We start from the raw sequence: 23,161 nt of genomic DNA on the forward strand, positions 1-23,161 counted from the left end.
CAGAGGTGCCATTTTAATGCTTTATCATTGTCTTGAGCAGTAGTACATGGATTTTGTTCTTTAAACTACAATACTCTCATACCAATTTCAAATCAATCTATATCTGCTGTGTAACGCATATGGGCAGTGACACGATGACAGCACTTTGACAAAAGGATCCCACAGAAAATGTCTCATGTAATTTTTGATCAATTTTATCAGGGAGGATATTTAAAGGAAGATCTAGTGAAACAGATTTTATCTCCTAACTCTCGAAAAGGCTTTCTAGCCCCATAATCAAAGTAATAGGTAAAACCACATAGCTAATAAACATATTAAACTGCCGTTTGTGATTTAGGATGATAATATTATTATGACCAGATTCAGCTGTGTATGCCAGTGGGAAGAATGGAAGTGAACAGCTTTCAGAGGCTCTGGGGATATCCTCACCAAAGCTCTTGTTTGGTTGACTTCAATTAATCAATCGACTAGCACAAAAAATCCTGAAGTCTTTCAAGTTGATTTGTGGATCAGGATTTCATCCTGGCTACTTTTGTTGCAGTGTTTTGTACACTAAAGACCAAAAAAATGCACTCTGCAAAAGTATTTTTGAGAGCTTCTGACAACCGTGGCAGATTGTCTCTGCCAAGTACAATGACAAAGGATTCCTGGAAAAATAAATACTCAGCAAAGAATATAATCTTGACTCTCTGCAAACTTAGCAGTAGGATTTTAAGCACTGTTTTCCCATCTTTTTGTTGAATTTTAGTTTACGTAAATCTCTGTAGCATTACAGTCCAAGTCTTCCTTACTACAAGAAATTCAGTGTGCCACTGTTGCATCAATATGTGACAAATATAAAGAGAGAGCATCTCCTTCCTTTTCCTGTAAAAACAGTGAGACAAGGCTAGTTCAGCACACACCACCTCAAAGGCTGAATAATATCTCTCTGATTTTATTATTTATACTAAAGAATCCTGGATTTGTCTTTTTTTATTTGTTGTGACCCAAATGAGCTGTGTTATCCTGAAAACTTCAAATTCATTATTTTGTAATGCGTCTTGCTTTTTCTTGTCCTCTCTTCTGCCTGCTCGTGGGATACCAGAGATCCATCTGAATTCACTTATGCTATGATTTCCTAAGAAATAAATGCATGAGTGTTAATGTCCTGCTCTGCCAATGAAGCCTTGTCATTCATTCCTGATAATACCAATTACAGTATTGCCACTCTCCCACACTCTGGTACTGTCATATAAAAATATGCAAAGATGGAAGGATTAAGCTATTTAAAAAGCTACTTAAATAACTTTAAAATTATTACTTTGTGTTACACTTAAGCAGGTCCCACTGAGCATAATTAATTCAATACCAAAATAGCAAATGTAATGGTGGGAGGATTCTTGACATGGAGCACAGCCGTGGCAGGTTCCAGTACAACGAAGGGTTTCTGTGCTTTCATTCAACCTTGAGGGAATTTTCATAAACCTGAAACAAACACGTGCAATTTTATTATATTTCTTTTCAAAGGTGTCAGTGGGTTTCTCATATTATTTTCATGGCTGCGTGCTTAAATATTTCATATTAAACAAGACTGGATTTGTGCTTTATCTTGTTTGGTATCACATAGGACCCTTTATAGTAGAGTAAGAAATTGCACTCGTGTATCAGGAATATTTAACAGGAGAAAAAGAGTATTTTTCCACTTGCTATTTCAAAATATTTGCCATGCCACCTCTTTCTTGCCAGTCACTTCTGTCTTCACCTTGGATATGACCTTGCTGTGCCTGAAGCTTAATGGCTGTAATGTGCAGTGTGAGTTAAGTCTAAGATGATTCTCAAATGCATTGCAGGTGAGTGTTTATGTCACAAATAAATACAGTAGATTGCTCTTAAACTCATACTTTAGAATGTTTATTACAGATGCAATTTCTGTCTTAACATAAATCAAAGTACTTAAAGTGCCATATGATACCAAATGCTTAGTTTAACAGCATAAAATTGAGAAAAAACTGTATACAGTACTTTATGGGTGCTATAAAATTCTTGTGCTTGTGGCCTCACCTTTTTGCATTGCCCAGATCAATCAAGTCCGCTGAACGCTCTGGATAGTAAATACTCGCATGAGACAATGATTAGCTTTCAGAGTTTAGTTCTTCTGAATTATTACTGTCTTCAGTGAAGGTGCTTCAAAATATGACAAAATTGCAAAGAAGCAGGAACCACATTTAACGTGATTAAATTTACTTCACCATCATTAGACTATTATCCATTCTCTGAGAGAAAAATCTTGTGCTTTGCCTCCAACATGCATTAGTAACCTATTATGAAAGATCTGTCATACATAGGCGTGCAAACATTTTTTTAATCACTTCATGTGGTAAGGAACACGTTATTGTAGAGCTCCTCGTGTGTCCTGTACTCTTCCTGTCTCACTCAAATATTATTGGACTTACATACAGTCTCCTTAAGACATGTTGAGTTTCTGTAAACACCTGAGAAAAGGCTGAGGAAGCATTTTTGCACCGTAAATCTATCTGAGACCAAAGATCTTGGCCTAACGAACCTCCTGAGGTTCGAAAGGATACTCTGCCAAAGCAAACACCTCCTCCCCTCTCAGCTGAAGAGGCTCAGCTGAGTCAGACAACAGACCACAGCACTGAGTGCTGCAGGTTTATTGCTCTATTTGTAGGTACGCTCAAGAGATTGCTCTTCTTATTTCCCAAAATTACTTAAAGCCCCCCGCTATCCCCTAAGTGGGTGCTAGGCTGTATCTCTAATAGCCAAATCTGCTCATGTAATGTATTAAAAAATACCTGCAGTGAGAGCATCATTAATGATGTGTAGCCTCTCAGCCAAGCCAGTACTTTCAGTAGGCTTTTTTTTTATTACTACTACCTGGGTACTTTGACCTAGCAGGATGTAAAAAAAAAGAATAAGAGCAGACTGCTAAAATACCTGCTAATTAACTTTATTTAACTTCCTGCGAACAGGCTATCATTTGAAATAATGCGATGCAGGAGACCTCTAAACCTTCACGTGGCGTTCCCTTTTTGGACCGCTTTGCCCTAGCTGGCCGCTTTCAAGCCCTGGGGACCTGTTTGCTCTTGTTGCCAACACTGACCTTCATAAAGAGGTGGGTGCTCAGTGCCTGCGCTTCTGCGGGCGTTAATATATTGATACAGACCAAAGCGAGGGGCACTGACCGCGGGGCCGTCTGCTGCCTGAGCCCCAGGGGCAGAGAAACACCGGCAGATGCTGGTGCCCGGCTTCCAGGGAGGACACACGGGCCAAAGCATTGCAGAGCGGCGTAACTCTAAGTGTAGTGTTCACAGCACACATACATAATAACTTCTCCCTATGACAGGCCTCTGGATCGATCACCTTTCCTCAGAAATCACCATTTCTGCATAGTTTTTCTACTGTTTTTCACAGGCTCATCTGCACAGGTGTAATTTTGAAGCCAGCCCGTTTCCCACCTGCTGGGTTTTGTTGCTTTATTGCATTGCTCTGAGAGATTGCTTCCCACTTTCTGTGTGCATCCCAGCAGAGACCAGAGTGAGCAGAGCTGTGTAATTTCAAGCACCCTGCAGGAGGGCACTGCGTGTGTACTCCAGAGCTTAGTTCAGCTCTCTCATCTTGTTGCTTTCCCAAGTGTAACCTTGAGAATTTTGAAGTGTTTTTCGCTTTGGAAACAGCTATTATGTCTAACAAGCCTTCTAAGGAAAAAAACCTTTATCAGAGGCTGCTTAGCATACACGTATGAGTCTAGAGCCAAATAATACAGTGTCCAGAGCTGGGAGAGGAGGGAATTCAGAACTTCTGGCTTTTGGGACTATAGTTGAATTACTAGATAACACTTCTCCTTTGCTCAATGTACAATTTTCCCTTTGTGCCTGCAAACATTTTCCTCAGGATACACATATTCCTGTCCCTCACTGCAGCAGCACTGTATGTTAACAGTGCTAAGTTTTAAAAATTTACGGGTTACTTGGTTGAAATAATGAAAAACTACAGATGCCTGAGAGACACTGAACCAAAGTATTTACTGGATAGTTCATCGTTGGAAAGATGCATTCTCATAACATTTAAACTTTTTAGAAACTCTACTGTTTCTTTCAGTGGGATGGACATGAAGTATTTTATAACTAAGCCCAGCAATTTGGGAAGGAAGCTTTGATTTTGAATAAAATCGCTCAACAGTTGGTGCGACGCGCTGCCACCGCTCGCTGGCCCTGCGGCCCTAGGAATGAAGGAAGTTCACACCCTTGATAAGGGCTTTGTTTCCCTCCCTCTGGCTGACGACCAAGTGAAAGCGGTGCAAAGGCACTCTTTGTCACCAGGGCTAGACTTTTCATTCTTTTGAAATGAAAGCATGTATAAACTCAGAAACAAATGGCAGAAAGAAACTGTTTCCCATTGACTCTGTTGCAGGCCTTGCGGTCTACCCTTAATGACACTGTAAATATATAATGTGTATAGTTCACCACACAGATATCATTCTGTTCTTAAATTGATGTATATTACTACCACCCGGTAATGTGGCTAGCGGGCTGTCATACATTCTAAGTATCCACCAAGAACATCTCCTTTCTAACTGCAACATAAAGCCTCATGATGTCCCCACCTAGCTCTGTATTTATCTCCCTCAGTTACTTGTACTCCAAAAGCACATCTCCTGTCAAACTCCTTTTTCTCTCCCCCCAAGGCTGAATATTTCGTGCACATCGAGCAGTTCCTCATCAGGCATTTCCTCCGCCCTCAAGTTATTGAACTTTTCTGGAGAGGTTCCAAGACATGGGTAAGGTGGGCTGGTTTTCTTTCCTTCTCTCTCTAGGCTGCAGCCCAGAGTTGAGCAGGACTTTCCAAGCAAACAGCTTTATTCAGTGGCACCGTTGTTTCCTGAACTTTTGATTAATGCCTTTGCTGATACACCTGATCGCCTGCTTTCCTTTCCTCGCAAATGAATCCTCTCACCCTGTGCAATCGCTTCTCACCATCTCTCCTAGGGCCCAGTTCTGAGGGACTGCTTTCCACTTTTGACCTCTAAGTGTGTTTGTTTGAAACATCACTTTCACTGTACAACCTTCTACTTGAGGTCCTGTTTATCTAGGTACAACCTGCTGGAGAGTACAAGCTCTTTCCTGACAACACCCTGATAACTATTGCCCCACTTTACGCACACTCTTATCCAGCAATTCTTATTCCAGAAGACACCCTGCCAGCAATTTTTAAATTCGTGATTTACGGCCACTTCCCCTTTGCTCCATTGCTCCAGCATTTACATGAGGTCTTATTCTAGCTGCAACACTTTTAGCAGCTGGCACAGCATAAGCAGATATTTCGTCCGCTACAAGGATTCTCAAAATTCAGTGATCTTGCATGATTGTCCATAAAGAGCAGCAAATAATCAAGACAAGCATGATGTAGTTTCACCTATTAGTTTCTTAAAAAAAAATATTCTATACCTGTAGTTGACATGGTTATGTTAATCTCTGGATATGTTAATATCTTCCTGGATTGAGACCTTTCAAAATAAAACCAAGAAATGCAAAATCAGTATCATTCCAATAATTCTGAGTCATCTCCACGTATCCAGCTTTATCTCTCAGAGTATGAGGCTTTGCTCTGTTTCATGACCCCAAGGAAGTGATACCATGGGGAAAAAAATCACAAAAGGCTCTCATTTAGAAGAAAAAAGAGGGGGGAAAAAAAAGAAAAAAAAAAGCATAATTCTTTCCTCATTGGCAAAGAATTGGAAACTAGCAGTTTATCTACTTGGAGAGGGGAGGAAAAAATTTCCCAAACTGATAATCAAAAATAAAATGAGGACAAGATATTCTGCCTAAGCATTTGTTAAAGTAAGGGGCTGGAGAGGGGGATGAAATGCACAGTTTTCTTTTTTACTTTCCTTCAAAGAGTGAATGAAAAATTATTCTGCACAGCAAGAAAATCACTTGTAATATAATTCAGAAAATATATTGTTTCCGTTAGAAGCATCTTGCTCAACACTTGATTTCACATTTTCGTTCCTTAGAGATTACAGTTCTTTGCATTTTTATATCTCGGAGTTCACCACCTTGTGGTTTTGAAGTACAAACAACTTCATAAATATTATTCATAGCATTAGAAAAAAAATCAAGTAGATTCATGTTCTTCCACATAAATGACAAGTGAATAAATACAATTTATATGGGTGACTAACTGAAATATTACACTAACATTTCCTGGCACTATAGGCTTATCATGATTGCTATACATGGAGGTAATCAATACTGAGTAAATGGGTGTTAAAGTTAACATTATACCTAGGCCAGAGTTTCAATGAAAGGTCATTCTAGCTTTGTTAGCATGGACAATTTTATCTTATGTTAAGACACTTTGTTTCTAATGAGACCTACAGGACTCACCTTCTTTCTACAACGTAGGGACAGGTGGAGAGGAGGATTTAGTGGCATGCATGCATCCTTTCATTGTATATACTCTATGCTTTGTATATATAGCGTATATTGCTATGTGTATGTCCATAGATGGCATGTAAAATGTGTATATTGCATATATTTCTGTCTGAAGTTTTTAAATACTCTTGTTCTACATTGGAGAAGCAAACGTCACAGCCCCAAGGGCCCTGTACACCAGCTGGCAGAAAGACGCGGTCCCTCCGTCCCTCCTGCGTAGCCAGAGCTGGGGAACTGCCCAGGCACCATGCGGGTTCGGGCTGAGCAGAGGGCACACGTTCCTGACCCTGCTGCCAAGCAAGGTGTCCTTCCTTGACTCGTGCAGGTAGGAAGAGTCGTGCTGTCCGCGTCACCTGTTTGCAGCCTGAGTCAGACCTGCCCACGGCAAAGCACATTTGTTCCTGAGCTCTGGGTGGTTCCTTTCGGAAAGGAGAAAAAGAACAAAGACTTCTTTGAAAATAACCTTATTTGAGCGTAAGCAAATGGGTGAAGCAGAAGTTCTGAGATGGTTCTTATTGCAAACCGTGCCATGCTTGTATAACCTTTCACTTACAACTTCTTTTATATTATATTAATATTTACATTAATTTCTTCCATTTGGCAAATCCTAAATTACGGCCGCCTCAACACCAGCAGTAGGGGAACACAACAAGAAACCGATCCCAGTGACATGAGAAGGCTGTGACCTTACCTCTCTCTGCTTCCATCAGGAACAAAATTCCCAGTAATATTAGTATTTAAATTACCGTAACTGGACATATAAACCATGATCTCACTTGGATGAGTAAGGAAAAATCACGCTATGCTTAACTGGCTTTGGACATCTCCTGTGGGCTTTGTTTTGATTACACACCGTTCAGACGTGCAGATACCCTTCTGGGCTATAACAAGTTATTTGCTTTTTTTAAACAGAGCCGCAGACCGAAGAGAAAGCTAACCTTCAGAGAAGAGCTCACACCGTGCAGTTGCTTGTGTGCTTCTGGGCGCTCCTCTTTGTCCCTTGAACATCCCCGGTGTTCCCCATCGGCCTAGGAGGGATGGCTTGGAAGGGGCTTGTACTGGCTTCGCCTATCCCAAGCTGCTGGGATTCCTTCCGTCTCAGGTGCTCCGTGTGTAAATGACTGCATGCTCCATGAGTAACAGCTTCGGCTTCCCTTCCTGCCCTGCCTGTATGCTCTGCACCCTGCACGCAGCTTGGGTGAACTCCAGCTCTCTGTTCAGAGTTCCCTTGCACATCCAATGCTTTGCTCACACAGATCTAGCCCAGAGTCTGCCAGGTAACCATTAGATAAAGTCTTAGTTTAGAAGAAATTGAAGAGAAAAAAATAGTAAGTTTTCTTCCTTTCTCTTATCTGGAAAGCAAATGCAAAATTTTTTCTGGAAACTCGAGCAGTCGGTTCATGTGACATATCTACAATGAGATCTGCAACCACAAAACATTCAAATAAAATACAACAAGGCAGTGAACTGCTGTGACACTTTTATTTCAAATATCTAACATCTAACAACAAATGCCAAGCATACTGCTTTGTAAAATTACGGGGAATGTAAAATGGAAAAAGAAAACTGAGCTCAGGAAAGGGAACAGATAAAAATCCTGATTTTGAGAATGACGCCAAGTAATAACATCCCATCCTGGCTCCCGCACAAGATCTGGAGTGTTTGCTTCCCTTGGCAAACTGTATAAAATCACACTTCTTCCAGCTTATAGTTACACTCTAAACAGTAAGTGTTTTGGGGCAGACTTAGGCTCCGAGATCGCCAATTAAACGCCCTGCTATCCAATTTACATATAACCTGCTGGTGAACAAGAACTGACTCTTAATTTCTTTGGGGAATGTGTCCCTCGGAGCCTGTCCAAGCACCGGTAACGACTGTGTTATTTTGGATGGCTTTTCTGTGCTGCATGGGAGTGTTTACATCACTACAAAAAGAGAAGAAACAAACGATTAGGGCTTTTATAACTTCTTAAAATCTGATTATTCCAGGGAATTAGGGAGTCAGTAGATTCACTGGAGGCGAGGTGGGTGGAACAAGGCACTCTCGCATCGAAACCCTGCTCTGGCGCATGCGGTGGAGAAGGGGTGGCACCAGCAAGCACAAAGCGTCCATGCTTCCTTCTCCTCTTGCAGCCAAGCTGCAGACGCGGGGCTCACCTCACAAAGGAGCCAGGATTATACGGTGGTATTTTTTTAAGCAGGAAAATTTTGCAGTAACATTTTTAATGTCATTACATTTCATAAAAAGTGGCATTGTCTTTGGTCATTCCTTAGCCCACAGTAGCATGTGTATACTTCCCAAAGATTACAATTTTCTCCAATAATTTAGTCCTGGATCCTGAAAGCCACCCCAGTGTGACTGAGGATCTAGCCCTGTATGTCTGAACGAGATTTAGATGGTTTAGTGTTTAGACTTGTATGACTTAGTGAACAAATAACTATTCACAGTGAGCAAAAACATAGCTTTAATAGGCAGGTGTTCAAAATCTGCACCAGTTAGGAGTCAAAAATCTCACTTTCCAAAGTGAGTTCACATGTACCAAAGTCACGTTGCAACCTAATCAGAATTCCTCATCCTTGTATAAATTATTGCCTAAAAATCTACATTTTCAAGTTTTCTCTTCCTTTAAAGGCTGCCTGTTACTATGCCCAGCTTCGCTTTTCCTGCTGAGCACTGGTCAAATTCTTCTCGGTGTATTAGTATGCTCAAACAGATCCGTTATGGTTATTAAAAATATTGCACATGCCAAAATATTTTGACTGACAAAGTGAAAAACATTTCCAGCATCCTGAGATCCTTATCTGCTGTATGCCTTGTGAAGAATTGGCCCAAAATAAAATCACGTTTGTGGTTATTACCACTATCAGCTTGGTGATTTGGCAGTTATTAGGGAGCATCAGCCCAGGCCGAGCTGTGGCATCAGAAATCCCCGGGGTGAGAGGTGGGATGGAGCACCGATCCCCGGGCAGCTGCGACGCTTTGGACAAGACGTGCACAGAGTGCAGCACTTGTGTACAGCCTGGACATGGGTGAAGTAAGCATTACTTATTTGCTGCTGAAAATTACTTTGCCCCACAGAAAAAGAAAGCAAAGGCAAGAACCCTGCACTCGTCATAACAATAACCCTGTGAGGAGGAGTCTGCAAAAGAGGCTTTAAGTATACAGCCTAGCAGAAAAAACAGCCTCCAGGTTTAGGCTTCCATGCTTTCCAGACTTTGCTTTTTCATGAATGTAAATAACAGCAAAACCAAACACCGCAATATAAGCTTTCACTCAAGTGTAACTCTTTATCTGGATCTTCTATAAAGGACCCTCCTGCCTCCATCCCTAGCCATCCCAACATCATTTCAGCTTCTAGTCCCGTTTTTCCTAGCCCTGGCTCCCAGTTTACTGCACTTTCTGCTCAACAAGCAAGAACGAAGTTTTTTTAAAAGTTTCTCATAAGTTTCTTATACTGACACCTGAAAGAGCAAGGCAGCTCTCGGCACATTCCCAGCCTTTATTCCCTGGGACTATTTCCCACAGACAGCCTCACACCCTGTGTCTCCCATAGGAGAAGTAATTTTCCTACAAAAATGAAGCACTGGGATTTTCAAAGGGATAATGTCACGGATGTTACACCCAGGAGATAACGTTTCAATCGCCAGCCCTGGCCCCAGCACGGCCGTGGAAGATGTCCAGCAGCGGCGTGTAGCCCAGCAACCTGCCCCAAACAGCGAGTCCTTCCAGGAAATGAAAAAGAAACACAGTGATTTTAAACAACCCTTTCACAGGTCCCACGGGACTGGGAAGAACTGGTGGATGAATCACTACTCACAACACGTCTTCAAGGAAGTCAACAGAAAAATAAACGGGCTCCAAATGTCATAATTGGCTCCCTGGGGACTGAGGGGGACCCTTTGCTGAAGCCTACAACCACGTTTCAGCCTCCAACCGCGCCACCCCGATCTTGATGTACGCGGCAACTGGCTCGGTCACAGTTTGGGCAGGGGGGTCTGTAGGAAAAGAAACATCATCCGGCAGGGAACGGTCTTGCTGACGCAGCACGACGTGTTGAATCTGTAAGAATACCTTTGCGCTGTTGCAATGCTTTTCTCATTTTTGTGTGCACTGGGTACTCAGCAAACAGATTTAGCAACCAGGCATTGTTAAAGTAAGATACGTTCCTCCTTCAAGATTTATTTTGTATGCTTGCTATTAATATCTGCCGCAGCAATCCTGCAGTTTCTCTGAGTTAGCACTAAACGTTGGCCCCGATGTGACAATTTACTGTTGATGCTGTTGGCTTAGGATAAGCCATAGAGCCCAATGATGGTTCATCAAAAGTCCAGCTCCCAAACAGCAACTCACTGCTAGGGCTTGTCAGATGCTCCTGCACTCCCACCTGAGGGGCTGCTGGTTGTTCTCATCCCCTCTCAGCTAAGGGATAAGCAAGAAAAAACAGGGGCAAAACCAAGGAGTTAATGTCTACAATTCCTTTTCTGATCAACAACTGCAAAGCTGCTTCAGACCCTGGGCGCGCACTGGCTTTGTAAACAGCTCATCTTTGGTTTCGTCTGAGAAAAGTCTACCACAGCCTACTTCAGGAAAATGGAAAAATGTCCAACATCTTTTTCAATTCTATGTTTTTATTTAATTTGACAGGTTGATCAGGGAAACTTGAACTGCTTAAAGTGTCAGCAAGGCTGTCCTGAACAAGGCTGTCCTAAACTCATGCTTCCTCTTTACTTTGCTGGCAGATGGAAACACAGCAAAAATAACTGAAGGAAAAAAAAATCATTTTCCTAACACTTCACAGAACTAGTGAAAAATGGATTATAAATATCTCAATAGGTTAGATCGTACCTTTGATTTCATATCTAAAATTTTGTTCCCTTCTCAAGCTCTCTGATGGCCCCGTGATTGAACGTGAGCTTTTAGAAAAGGACGTTGTGACACTAAATCCTCATGGCACAAACCTCATGAACAAAACAGAGAGGAATTGTATTGGCAGTGTCTAACAAAGAATAGAAACAGATATAGCGACCTACAGACTTGACAATTAATATCTGTAGTATCCGATACATACATATATATATGCCTACAAACATGCACGCACACACATATGCTGCAGCTCAAGGCAGAGCCACACAAATTGTGGGCCAAGATCAGGGGCTATATCATGAGTTAAGGTTTTTATAACTTTTACCCTGGCAAAACCATGGCTTTTCCTGTGATAAACAATCAACTTTATTCTCAGGAGAGTCAATCAGTGAGAGATGGGCTACGTGATTTCCCCAGGTCCATTCCCATCCCACTGTCTGTGATTTTTGGTGTTGATCTTCCACCATCTCATATTTTCTTAATAAAACAGCAGATTTCTGTTACTTTCTCTAGCTCATTTAAAACTTTCTTTAATTGCAGTGATGTCACATCATGACCCCATCTTCTACTTTCAGGTACCTTCATTATTTGTATAAGAAAATGTTTCCTACCACGCTTACCATGAGCAGTTAGATAATTCCTGCCAAAAATCTGTTTGAGTTACGAGCAGGTGCTTGTGACTCTTTCACTGGGATTGCCAAGCATTTCCTCTTTGGATCAATAGGCTGCCTTCATAAGTGAAATATTAATATCAAAACCCCCTCCACTTTAAGTGTCTTGTTAAGAAACAAGTTTTTATGCCTAAACCAAATTTACTCTGCTCCTTCTAAAACGCTGCATTCACTACAAACATGCAAAGCTGCTTATTAGAATCCAGAAGGCTGGAAAAAATAATTCATTACAAATAAATACCTAAATCACAACAGCTGCATAATCTCAGCAAAACCTAATCTGTTCCAGTAGATTTTGATTCTCTTTATAATTGCAAAGTTGCATACAGAAAAATATTTTTATTTGGCTACACTGGACACTAGTAAGTGTGCCTACTTTGTAACATCACTTGTGAAAACCAGCTAGAGGCATTTCCTTCTGCCTTTGTATGCGGCGCGTTTCTTTGTGCCTTTTTATTCCTGACTCCTCAGTTACCGTAAAACACGTGCAGATCTGAGAATTCGCCCTGCCGCTGCAACCAGACCCCCCAGCAGTGCCAGTGTTCACAACGAGGCACTTGCACAACTGAGACTTCTTTTTTTTAACAAGGCCACACTTCACCGATTTAATGCTACAAACCCACATAATTACACGGGGCTCCACCTAGAAAGCTGAACAAAAGCTCTGCATGAGTAATACGAGGTTAAATCTGTAGTCTTCTGCTCTGACAAATGTTCAGAGCGCAAAATGGGGATTGCGTTTATGCCCAAGAGGAAACGTGGGTTAAAAGCACCATTCTCCCTGCTTTTGCTGTCTCCAGTGATGCATTGCTAGGCAAAACTACATGCTCTCACAAGTGCTTTATAAAATCCCCTGCCTTCTCCTCTCTGTACATTAACACGTTTTGCCTTGCCTGTGCTTTATCTGTGCAAATTTGCAATTGCGATCTGCACAGGGCCAAGCACTGACTGCTGAAAATGCTCAGCTGCTACGAAGTCCTCTATTTTTCTCCATCTCTGTCTGCAGTTTGTGCATTATGGCAAAGTTATAGCAGTTAAAAATACATGTTTAACCTTCTAAAGAAACCCTCTAGAATATGGCATAGCAGAATATACAGAAATGAGACCGATAAAGGAACTTGTGTTCAGTTTCTCAATTTAAATCATGGCTGTGCTACATCAAGTTACTTTGGAAAACACTTTCCCTTTAACTCAGGTCAATACAAAAGTCCAGTTATTAAAATTAAAATTGATTTATTATTGTATAGAAGCCAATATATAGCAGACTTCTTGGACCTAATCTCCTGTTTCCCAAAAATGTGAAGAGGAAAAATCCAAGAAGTATACAAACAATCGGCAATGTTTTTATTCAAAGTGAGCATTAATAGTACTTAACCAAGCATTCATGAGAAATTAAACTGGAAGATGCTACTGAGAGAAATCTGCTATTAAAAATGAGTGTGTCTCTGTCATAAGCAGCAACTTATGCATAAAAAAAGTTTATCTTAATTCTGTTGTGATGAGATTTCATTGTACCCTTAAAATGTTACCACTGGAATATATATGGTTTTAATATTGATAAGTTACCTTGTTGGAGAGGCTCATGGAACCAGGGGCCAGGAGCGCAGTGGTGGGGACAAGCCATAGGTTTTGCCAGGGAAAGGAAAAGGACTCAGTGGCAATGAGAGGTCATCAGAAATTCCCATTATTGTGCTTTCAATACGCTCAGCGTTCGCTCCCCTGCTATTGTTTTTCACATTCACCTTTGGAAGCAAGGTCAGCCAGGACTATTTAAAAAAGTCAAAAGAAAATGTAAATATAGGTTTGAGCTATCTGCGTGGAAAACTGCAATAATTGTCATGTCTTACACAGAAAAAAATAAAAGTTCTCCCCCTTTTTCTTTTACACAATAATTTCCCTTAAATCTTCTAGATTTGTTTGGACAAGAGCAAGAATGAAATAGTACCCTAATTAAAAATCCTTTCAAAAGGAAAGGGTGGATGCGATCATTCAGGAAGGAAATCTTAAGCACAATATTCACGGCAATACTTCAATGATGTGCGTTACGCCTCTGTCAATATATATATTTTTTTGCTTCATGTACATGGGGCAGTATGTTTCATGAACACATTACAGATCTGAAGCCCAGCCCTACCTAATAGAAGATTATAGCATCAGGCTCTTAAACTGGCAGCAAATCATTTCATCTCAGATGTCAATACAAATACTTCAGCCCATTATAATAACACCTAATGACAATGATATCAGGAAGAATAAAATTCCACAATTGTCAATGCATTTTGTCTTTTAAAAACATCAGCAAAACCATCCTGAACGTCATTTTACATTGTAGCCCAAACCCCACATCTTATGCTAACATTGATTCAGTACAGACACTCCGACATTAAAAAGCAACTCCCCCATAAGAGGAAAATAGCATAGAGTTTTGTTTGATGCGTCACATACAACTTCTGACCAGAACTCGCCCTATCCCAGGCTTTCAGTAGCGTCAGCAGGAGAACCAGAGTTCTTCCAACGGAAAATGTCAAATTTGCATCTGTAAAATATAAAATATTAATCTGGTTTCTGCCATAAATTGCATTTTCTTAAAGACTTGGGAGGGTATCAAACCCAAAGCCTTGACATTTCAGTTTGATTTAGTGAAACAGCAGAATAATTTCCCAGCTCACATTGTATTCCCTGTCAGAAGCAGCTTAGCTAATGAGTTAGATGCATTGTGCTGGTGATAACACACACAGTGTTAGAAAGGCTGGTCACCAGGTGAAAAATAACGTGTTCTACAAATTGCAGCAGAAAGCCGATGACTGCTCAATGCCATTATGTCTAGATCTAGATATGCAAAAAAAAAAAATCCCCCCAAAACAGGTCTGTGGTTTGTGCTGGAGCTGGGCATAAACATCTCCTATCTATACTGATATGCCAATCATTTCCAGGGAAACTGATTTAATATCACATTCCCCATCCGTAAAATATCAGTGAAAATCCATAAAATTCTTAGGTCTTGACCTACCAACCTGCTGAAGTGTAAAATCGGAGACCAGGGTGTAGATTTAAAAAAGAAATCTGATAAAATATGTTGGACATTTGAATATACCAAAGGCTTATTTTCCCAGCCCAGAACTACTGTTTAGACTACACGCGACATTAAACATTTCCCATTTTCATTTCCTCTCTCTCTCATAGAAACTCTTAATATAAAGGAAAAATGCTAAGCATCAATGCCTGTTTCAGCATTTTTGACTGAAGGCATAAAACCCGTTGTTGGAACGGCATGTAGCGAGAGGCGACCACACAAGGGGTCAGTTCACTCCTTGGTGTAGCGAGATGCAGTTGTGGAGTACTCAGCTCGTGGCAGGGGAGGTTTGCCAGATTACACAAACTCACTTAAATTCAACTTTCTCCTTGTAGTCTCTCCAACTGGAATTAATGTCACTGAAAATTACTGTTTAGTGCTCCTCTACTGTTCTTCACAAACTGTTCTTTCCTTGCGCTTTAAACGGCTGAAAGTCTTTTAGCCAGACCTATTACAGGACCAAAGCCGCCGCTGAGATCATAGCTTTTGGTTGTCACTTGGATTTTTTTCAGTATAAACAGTGTTTCAGTGATTATAATGCTCATGAAAAGTACCACATTGGCCACGCTGAAGTCTGGGCTTTGTAAGCGATGTTAGTTCTCCGTATTTTCTTTGATCCTTAAACCTAACGGAGAGATTTTCATTTTGACTCCACCATCATCCTGCTGATTAAGCCCAACTATGCAATGTGGAGAAATAAACACAATAGTTCTTATACATTTACATGAGGAAACAAGTACATATTTGTCAAAACAGTATGACTAATCAAGAAAAAAGATCATTTTCTCAGAAGTTCTGGGAACGTGCAGTGATGCAGAAAAGAACAAAGAAGGAATTATTCCTAATCAGAACCAGGAAAATGAGATTATCGTGAGATGGAGCAATGATAAGAAAACTGTCATTGACCAATGAGAGACGTGCTGAGGAACCAAACCATTCATTGGCACGTAAAGGAGATAATATACATATGAATTACTTAAAGAACTGGAGACAGTTGCTCTAACGATTTTATTCCACGTTCATCTAATGCCCAGAGTAAAAATATAGTCACATAAATAGTATCTACAATAACCAAATATGACCCTCGCAATGAAAAAAAAAAAACAAACAACATGTGGTTTTAGAAGGTCCTGAAGAGTAATCTGCCTTTATTGCTATCAAGGTGGTCAATCCGCTTCAGGACTGTGTCATCTGGTGTTACAGAAAACCCTGCAGAAAAGTGAAATTAGCAGCCTACAAATTGTCATCACACCATTTTACAGGTGTGAGCTGAAAATTGGGTAATATATCTACTAACATAAATACAGATTACAGTATTTAACTCTGAGCAAATCCTAAAAGAAAGTAAGCACAAAATTCAGCATGTGAAGATAAAATGCCACACATAAATCAATTAATCTCTGAAACGTCTCCCTGCAACAAAACTTCTTTTCACCAGAGAATTAACAATAAATTCTACCTAGTTTCCAGCCTAAATAACATCCGTAGGTAATCAAGGGAACCTTCAATGAGGAGTATTTTTGTGTGTGTGCTTCATCTTTTGTCTGAGACATGTCAGAAATTATGACAAAAAAAAAAATAAATTAGGATCACCTTTTAGGTCTGTCTGCCCAAAACGGTCTGTTCAGGAGTGACAACGTAGGACTGTCCCCAGCTGTGCTTCTACCAGTGTTCTGCCCGTTTTGGCTGTGGATTATACGAGCCGGGGACCTTACACCTCAGCATCCACGGCTCCTGGGGAGAGCAGACACCTGGAAGTGGTCGCTGCAAAGGACAGGGAGAACAGCGGTCCCAAAGGAGAGGACAAACGGGAGGATATCGCCAGCACGACGTGGAAAATGTGTTTCCCCTCAGTTGTTACTTCTGCTGGATCTTTTCAAACAGATCACCTTGCAAGAAAGACAGTTTGTGATACAATGTTGTGGAATTTAGGGTAAGAATTTATGCATTTATCCCCACCTTAGTTAAAACACTAACTGAGCTGTCATTCCCTCATTGTGCAAATATTTAATGCCTTGTTTAAACATTGTGCAACTAAACACTTCAAAAATTGTTGTTCTGTTGCAATAGTTATTTAACAGTGACATATGTTGAATCTTTATAAAACCAGTGTCAAAAAAAGCCAGTATTTCAAGGGGATTTTTATTGCTATCAGCTATGAGTAAATGTTAGCCTCGAACAAATTAAAATAGTTTGTGTGGGAGGTGAGGGGTCGTGACTTAGAATCCATCTGGGTCTGCTGGGAAGAATTTAAAATAAACGGTGCTTTAGAGGCTTCATTTTAGACCCCATCTTTTGGCGATCTGGAGCACTGTCCAAACATCTCTGGAGAGGCAGGATGGCTGTAAGAGCTGCACGAAGGAAGGAAAGCCTCTAACCACACATCACAGCTCTGCCCAACCCGGTGACAGCCATCAGTGGTACAAAATACTCAGATAGATGTGTATACCTATCAGCATTTCATCTTTAAATGCCTCCTTTAATTTCTATTTATTTTTAAACAGGCCTGAGCATGTGTCCAAGATCCGTTTGCTACAGTTTTACAAGGCAGAATTGTGATTTCAGTTTATTTATAGGTCTTATTTATTGCTTGTGTTTATTCTTGGCTCTGTATGATTATATCTCACTGGGCATGCAAGGGACTTGCTTGCTGGGGCCAGTCTATAAACTAAGGTTTCTCTGTTCCATACCATTCTGTAATCAAAAGAAAATTATCCAAATAGGTTAACAAAATGTTCTGTGTCTCCTTTTAATGTTAGAATAATGCTGATAATAATCTGCAATGATTTACTCCCCCGGTTATAATATGTGGCCTTTCACTTTTCTTGGGTTTAGGTCACTTCATATATATTCCGATTTTCTAGCAAAATATTGTTTCCGATTCCATTATTTATTTCTTCAGTTTAGCCATCTGCTATAATCCCGTCTCGTTTCTCAAGCCCAGCAACCCCCAAGCAAAGTCCATCCCAAGAAATACCCTCCAGACCTCTCATACTGACACGCTGAGCAGCTTACTTTTCTGCCAGACAGGCTCCAGAGGTGCTGGCACCGCAATGTGCATGGCACCCACCTCGTACACTTGATAAAGGTTAAGAAACTAAAAATAGCTGTAAATGCAGGAAATCTTAGCTTTGTGACTATTCCCCAACGTAGATGACTTTAAATGTGGTCCTATTATGAAATACACCCTCAAGAAAACCCCGAGGAATCAGTGTAGTGTATTGCATTGGTCGCTTGAAAGGGTTGAAGGTGCAGCCCAGTGACACACAGTTTCATGCTGAATTCCCCAGGCGCATGCGATACCACCATTAAAGAAAGAGGATCCAAATTGCACATGCTTCGTGTTACTAGAATTGATGCTAGCACATTTATACTGTGACCACTGTTAATATCTGGGGAAGTACCATAAAAGAGGATCCTGTAAATGCTCATGTGCTTGAGAATTTCTGTGCTTTTCTGTTTCACTGGGTTCACAAAGTTTTTTTCTGCACTTAAATGTTTGACACTGTAAAAGGTATTGATTTGATACTCTAAAGCTACAGTAGATTAAAAGAGATGTCACGTGGCTTCAAACACATTAGGGAAAGAGAGTAGAATGGAAGATTAAAGGTGATTTACACCATCAAACATCGCTTCTGAACTGGAGTAGCCTCCAAGCAGCAAGACCAGAAGTCTTGATGGACAGTTCGCTGGAAAAGTTTGTCAACAGCACAGGAGCAGTTAAAAGAGAACTCTGAAGCCTACTCGTGACCGTTTCACTTTTACAGGATGTTGGCATGCATTTTAAAAGCAATATAAAAATATACAAAATAATGGAAACAGATAGCATCAATCCATTTGCAGGTTTCTGGCCAGAAGGGGTTACTAGACCTTCTTGACTGACATAGATATTGCAGTCCCTTGCATGTCAAGCGTTATTCCTGTATTGACACAAATAACTTGCATTTAAGTGCTGGCTTTCAGGTCCTTTCACTTTTCTTCATTTCCTGGCTCTAACAATTCTGGTCAAAAACAATCGCGTAAGTTTAACAGGACGCTAAGTCAAAGGCCTTGAAGGTAATTCATGTGACAGTGAGTATTTATTGGCTTCAACTGCTTTCTCTCTTCTTGTTTATTTTTCAATTAGTTCCCTATGGAACTATTACAGCTACACAGCAAACTTCCCCATAGGCCAATCGACACATATTATACACAGGTTTTTAGAAAACTTGCCTACTGTACACTCACTGAAAAGATAAGAGACTTCATTTTGGCTTTAACATAGCCCGCCCTTTTGTAAAAATAGATTTTGAGCACCAGCACCTGCAGCAAACACAGTCTGTGTTGAATGACATTTATAACCATTGGGAAAATTCGGTTACCTGGGTGTGCAAGAATGGCATCTGTCGCTGCTGACACTGAACGTATACATTTGTCTTTTTTAAAAAAATCCTATCCATAACCAGAAAGATTTAAAAATAGTCAGAAGCCTTCAAAACCAAATTTCCCTGAAACAATGAGCCACACTAAAACAACATACATATTTTTATGCCTATGCTTAACCATAGGCAAGGTCAGCCCATCAATGCATTAGAAGATCACCTATTTAAAGCTTGATTTATCCAGCAAAAAATTTGGAGACTAATTATACAGAAAATAAGCTCTGTGATTAATTGTTGGGAATAAAATCAAGCCATAATTATTGAGGGGGGGGAAGCCATAAACAATTCACTTAAAATCAAGTAACAGAGCTTGTTTTTAACTACAGCAAGATGCTGAAGTTAGAACTGGAAAAGTTGCAAAACAAAAAACTGAAGTTTGTCCAAATTCATTGTATTATATTACAGTCATCTGTTAGTGATTATGAGCCAGTGAGGTCCGTTGTAAAATGCTTACACAGGATATAGAAATAGTCTTCAAATATGAAACAAATTAGAAATAACTGGCCTCTAAACAAGCATTTGATGTATGAAAAAAGATGGTAAGAAAAAGAAAACCTCAGAATGCTTTTTAGACTGGCTGCCTGAAGCAACCCTCATTTCCATTTCTAAAGGGTCCAAGTCAGATGTGACATAAGCATGATGCAAACCGCCGCACAATCTTAACGTTGGGAAATTTGCCACAATGTACAGTTTGCTAAAGAAGAACAGAGAAGGGAAGAGTGAGAGAGGCTTATTAACATGTAACTTACACCACCGCCGTCCTCTTTGAGTCTGGACCAAGTTAACTGGGATGAGAGGTAAAAAGACATTACAGAAGGACAAAACCTACACGCACCGCATTCTAGCTAACTAGAATATATATGTCACTTCAAGTTACATCACTCACTTCAGTTCCTTTTGTTCAGATGTTACATGTTGTAGAGCTTCATTTTTACTGTCACCAAAAAGTCTGAAGCAAACGAGCAGAGCCTAGCTTGAGGCCTGGCTCTTAGAGGGTGCACTTTCAGCTTTTAAAGGCCACACAAAATCCAGGCTTAAAATAAATACATTTTCTAAATGTTGTGGAAGCAGCAAATGGCTGTGTTTGTACATATTCAGGAACATCCGCCCCAGCCCTGACCTGGACCTGTTCAGCATTTGAGCTTTTGTTTTCCCAAGTCAAAATGCTTTGTAAATTCAGAGTCACGTTGGATCAACAGCAAATTATAGCAACGTAATCTCTACAGCAACTTAGGAAATTGCCATGGAAATTCCTTCTTGTCCCTGCTTTGTGATACAGGTTCTCTGTCCTTGTCGTACTGACCCTCAGGTCTCGGTTACTCACAACCTTTTTGTTGGACTTGGGAGGAAGGAAACAACCATATCACTGACAGCGACGCTGACCGAGAAAGCAGGAAAAGGAGGAGAACATGAGGGAAAAGGAAGTACATAGAAAGCCATGGATGGGGTCAAAGCCTCACGGCTCAGTACTGAGACATCAGGGGTTTGCAGGCTTTTCCAGCACAAGTGACAAAGAGCCAGAGCTACAAGCTCTTACCTCTGTTTAAGCTCTTAACTCTCATTTAAGCCTCTGAACTCCCACAAAACCTAAGGCACCAAAACCATGAGTGTGAAACCTCTGTGCAGGGCGATTTTAACTTTCTTTGAACAGGGAGAGCCGCAGCACACGAGTACACCAATGTCGCGAGCTGGAGAAGCTGGCCCCTCGCAGCCGTCGCCTCCTCCCTCCCCACCCTCTGTTACGCGTCCTCCACCAAAGCTTTTCTCACCAGATCCCTGCTTCACCTCGCTGCTTGCCCTTCCATGGCCCGTGCTTCCTCCGCTCCCACGACGTCCTCAGCCGCTCGTCCTACCTCCAGCGCGCTGCTGTGAGAAATGAAGTGCGGGAAGCGAACTGGTAGCATCAGGAAACAATTGGCACTGCTCAAACCCCTCCAGTGTCAGCTAAGGAGAATCACGCTTTGTATTTCATTTTAAAAGTAACATTGGAGCTGTCATCGCACCGAGGATAAATGAGAAACGACTGGATCTTGGTTGCTTCCAGCTAAACAGAAAATATTGGAGACCAACATGGCAAGTGTGCCAATAAGGAAAAAATTAGCCTGCTCCCTCTGCAAAATTTTATAAACACTTCCCCAAAAAATATATGAAAAATGCCATTACCCTCTAATAAACGGCTGTGTGACTCCAGATATGATGTTAAGTAAAGCAGTGCATTGTAAAACTGGGAGAGAAGTCAATTAATCAAAAGTTAACCTTTCTATATGGGCTATAACTCATGCAGATGGAAGTTTGGCCCCTAAACCAGATAAAAGAAACTTAATTTGCTGCATAAGTTATTGACAGTGTCAATGACAACTGAAGGCAAAAAGACCCAAACTGCATAGCTGCACACTTTCTGTTGGATGCTAAATTTACTGAAATTGTCTGAATTTACTAAAACTTTACCATCTTCTAGTACGATTGGTATCAGAGAACAAAATTTTTTTTTATTTTCCTAATACAAGTCCTGGAGGGAACTGCCACACAGGTTACACAGACTCTCTGGGGATGAAGACAGAAAGCTAAATAATGTCAAAGAGAGAGATGGGAAAAGAACATGTTTGTACTTCTGGCTGGAACCAATTACAGAAAAAAAATCATTAGGCTTGGGTAGGAGTACAGGCACTGTCAAAGGATACTGGGCTAGATGAGCTCTTGGCCTGACCCAATACAGCTGTCTTCGTCTCACATTTTCACTCAAAACATGTCCCATTTTTCTTGAGGTACTTCAGAATTTGTTACAAAGAATTTGTTAACAAGCAACAAAAAGAAATAAAGCGAGCTGCAGAAGGGACAAAACAGAAACAGCACAGGGTTTCTGGGAAGGTAAGGAAAACCAGAGGAACTACATTTGCATCTGCTACCCCAATGGAAAGAAAGAAAACAGCATGCCCGAGAATGTGAAGATACAAACTATTATTTATTGAAAATATTTCAGGAAGGAAAATCATAATCACCAACAAAGTCAGGGCAATTAAATGAGTTGGATGGCACAGAAAATGGTACAATAAAGCATGTGATTATGCCTTTATTGTAATAATTCTTTCCCTCACTTAGGAAAGCCTCAAAAATACTGAATTTCAAGTTTATGAAAAAACGTTACAGTAATAAAGGCAAATTAATGCTCCATGAGAGACAGTTTGAGTCTTTAACCAGAGTTCTGATTTACTTCTTTGAAGTCCCAGCCCAGAAGCATGCCCCAATACACATGCAGAAGCGTAAAAATAGATTCCCAGCTGTGCATACTAATACCCATCTGCTCGAATGGTAATAGAGTAGGTCCTTAAAAAACGAGCATTTTTAACCCAGGAAGTATTGCAGCCTTTTACGTTATACCACATTCAGTCTCTCCGAAAGAGATGCTTCCAAGGCAGCAAGCCCATTTGCGTCCTAAAAAATCATCTTTAAGGGAAGCTGGCCGCCGAGCTGCTGTCGCACTTCATTTTCTTCACGCTACGAGAGATACGTCCGTACCGCTTCCAAAAACACTTCGCTTAGTGAGATTTATTTCCGGGAGGAATGCTTCCTTCTGCTTCTTTCTGCATAGTTTTGGGAATATTTCAGTTGTGTCTCAGGGAAAGCGGCGTCTCTAAGCCAGCCTGGTTAGTTTGGGGAAGGGTTGAGTTGTCGCCTCACCTCACATAGGCTCCTCTGCTG

This window comes from Nipponia nippon, unplaced genomic scaffold (assembly GCF_047370975.1).
Source record: "Nipponia nippon isolate SJK-2023a ecotype South Korea unplaced genomic scaffold, ASM4737097v1 scaffold_7, whole genome shotgun sequence".
NCBI classification, from domain to species: Eukaryota; Metazoa; Chordata; class Aves; order Pelecaniformes; family Threskiornithidae; genus Nipponia; species Nipponia nippon.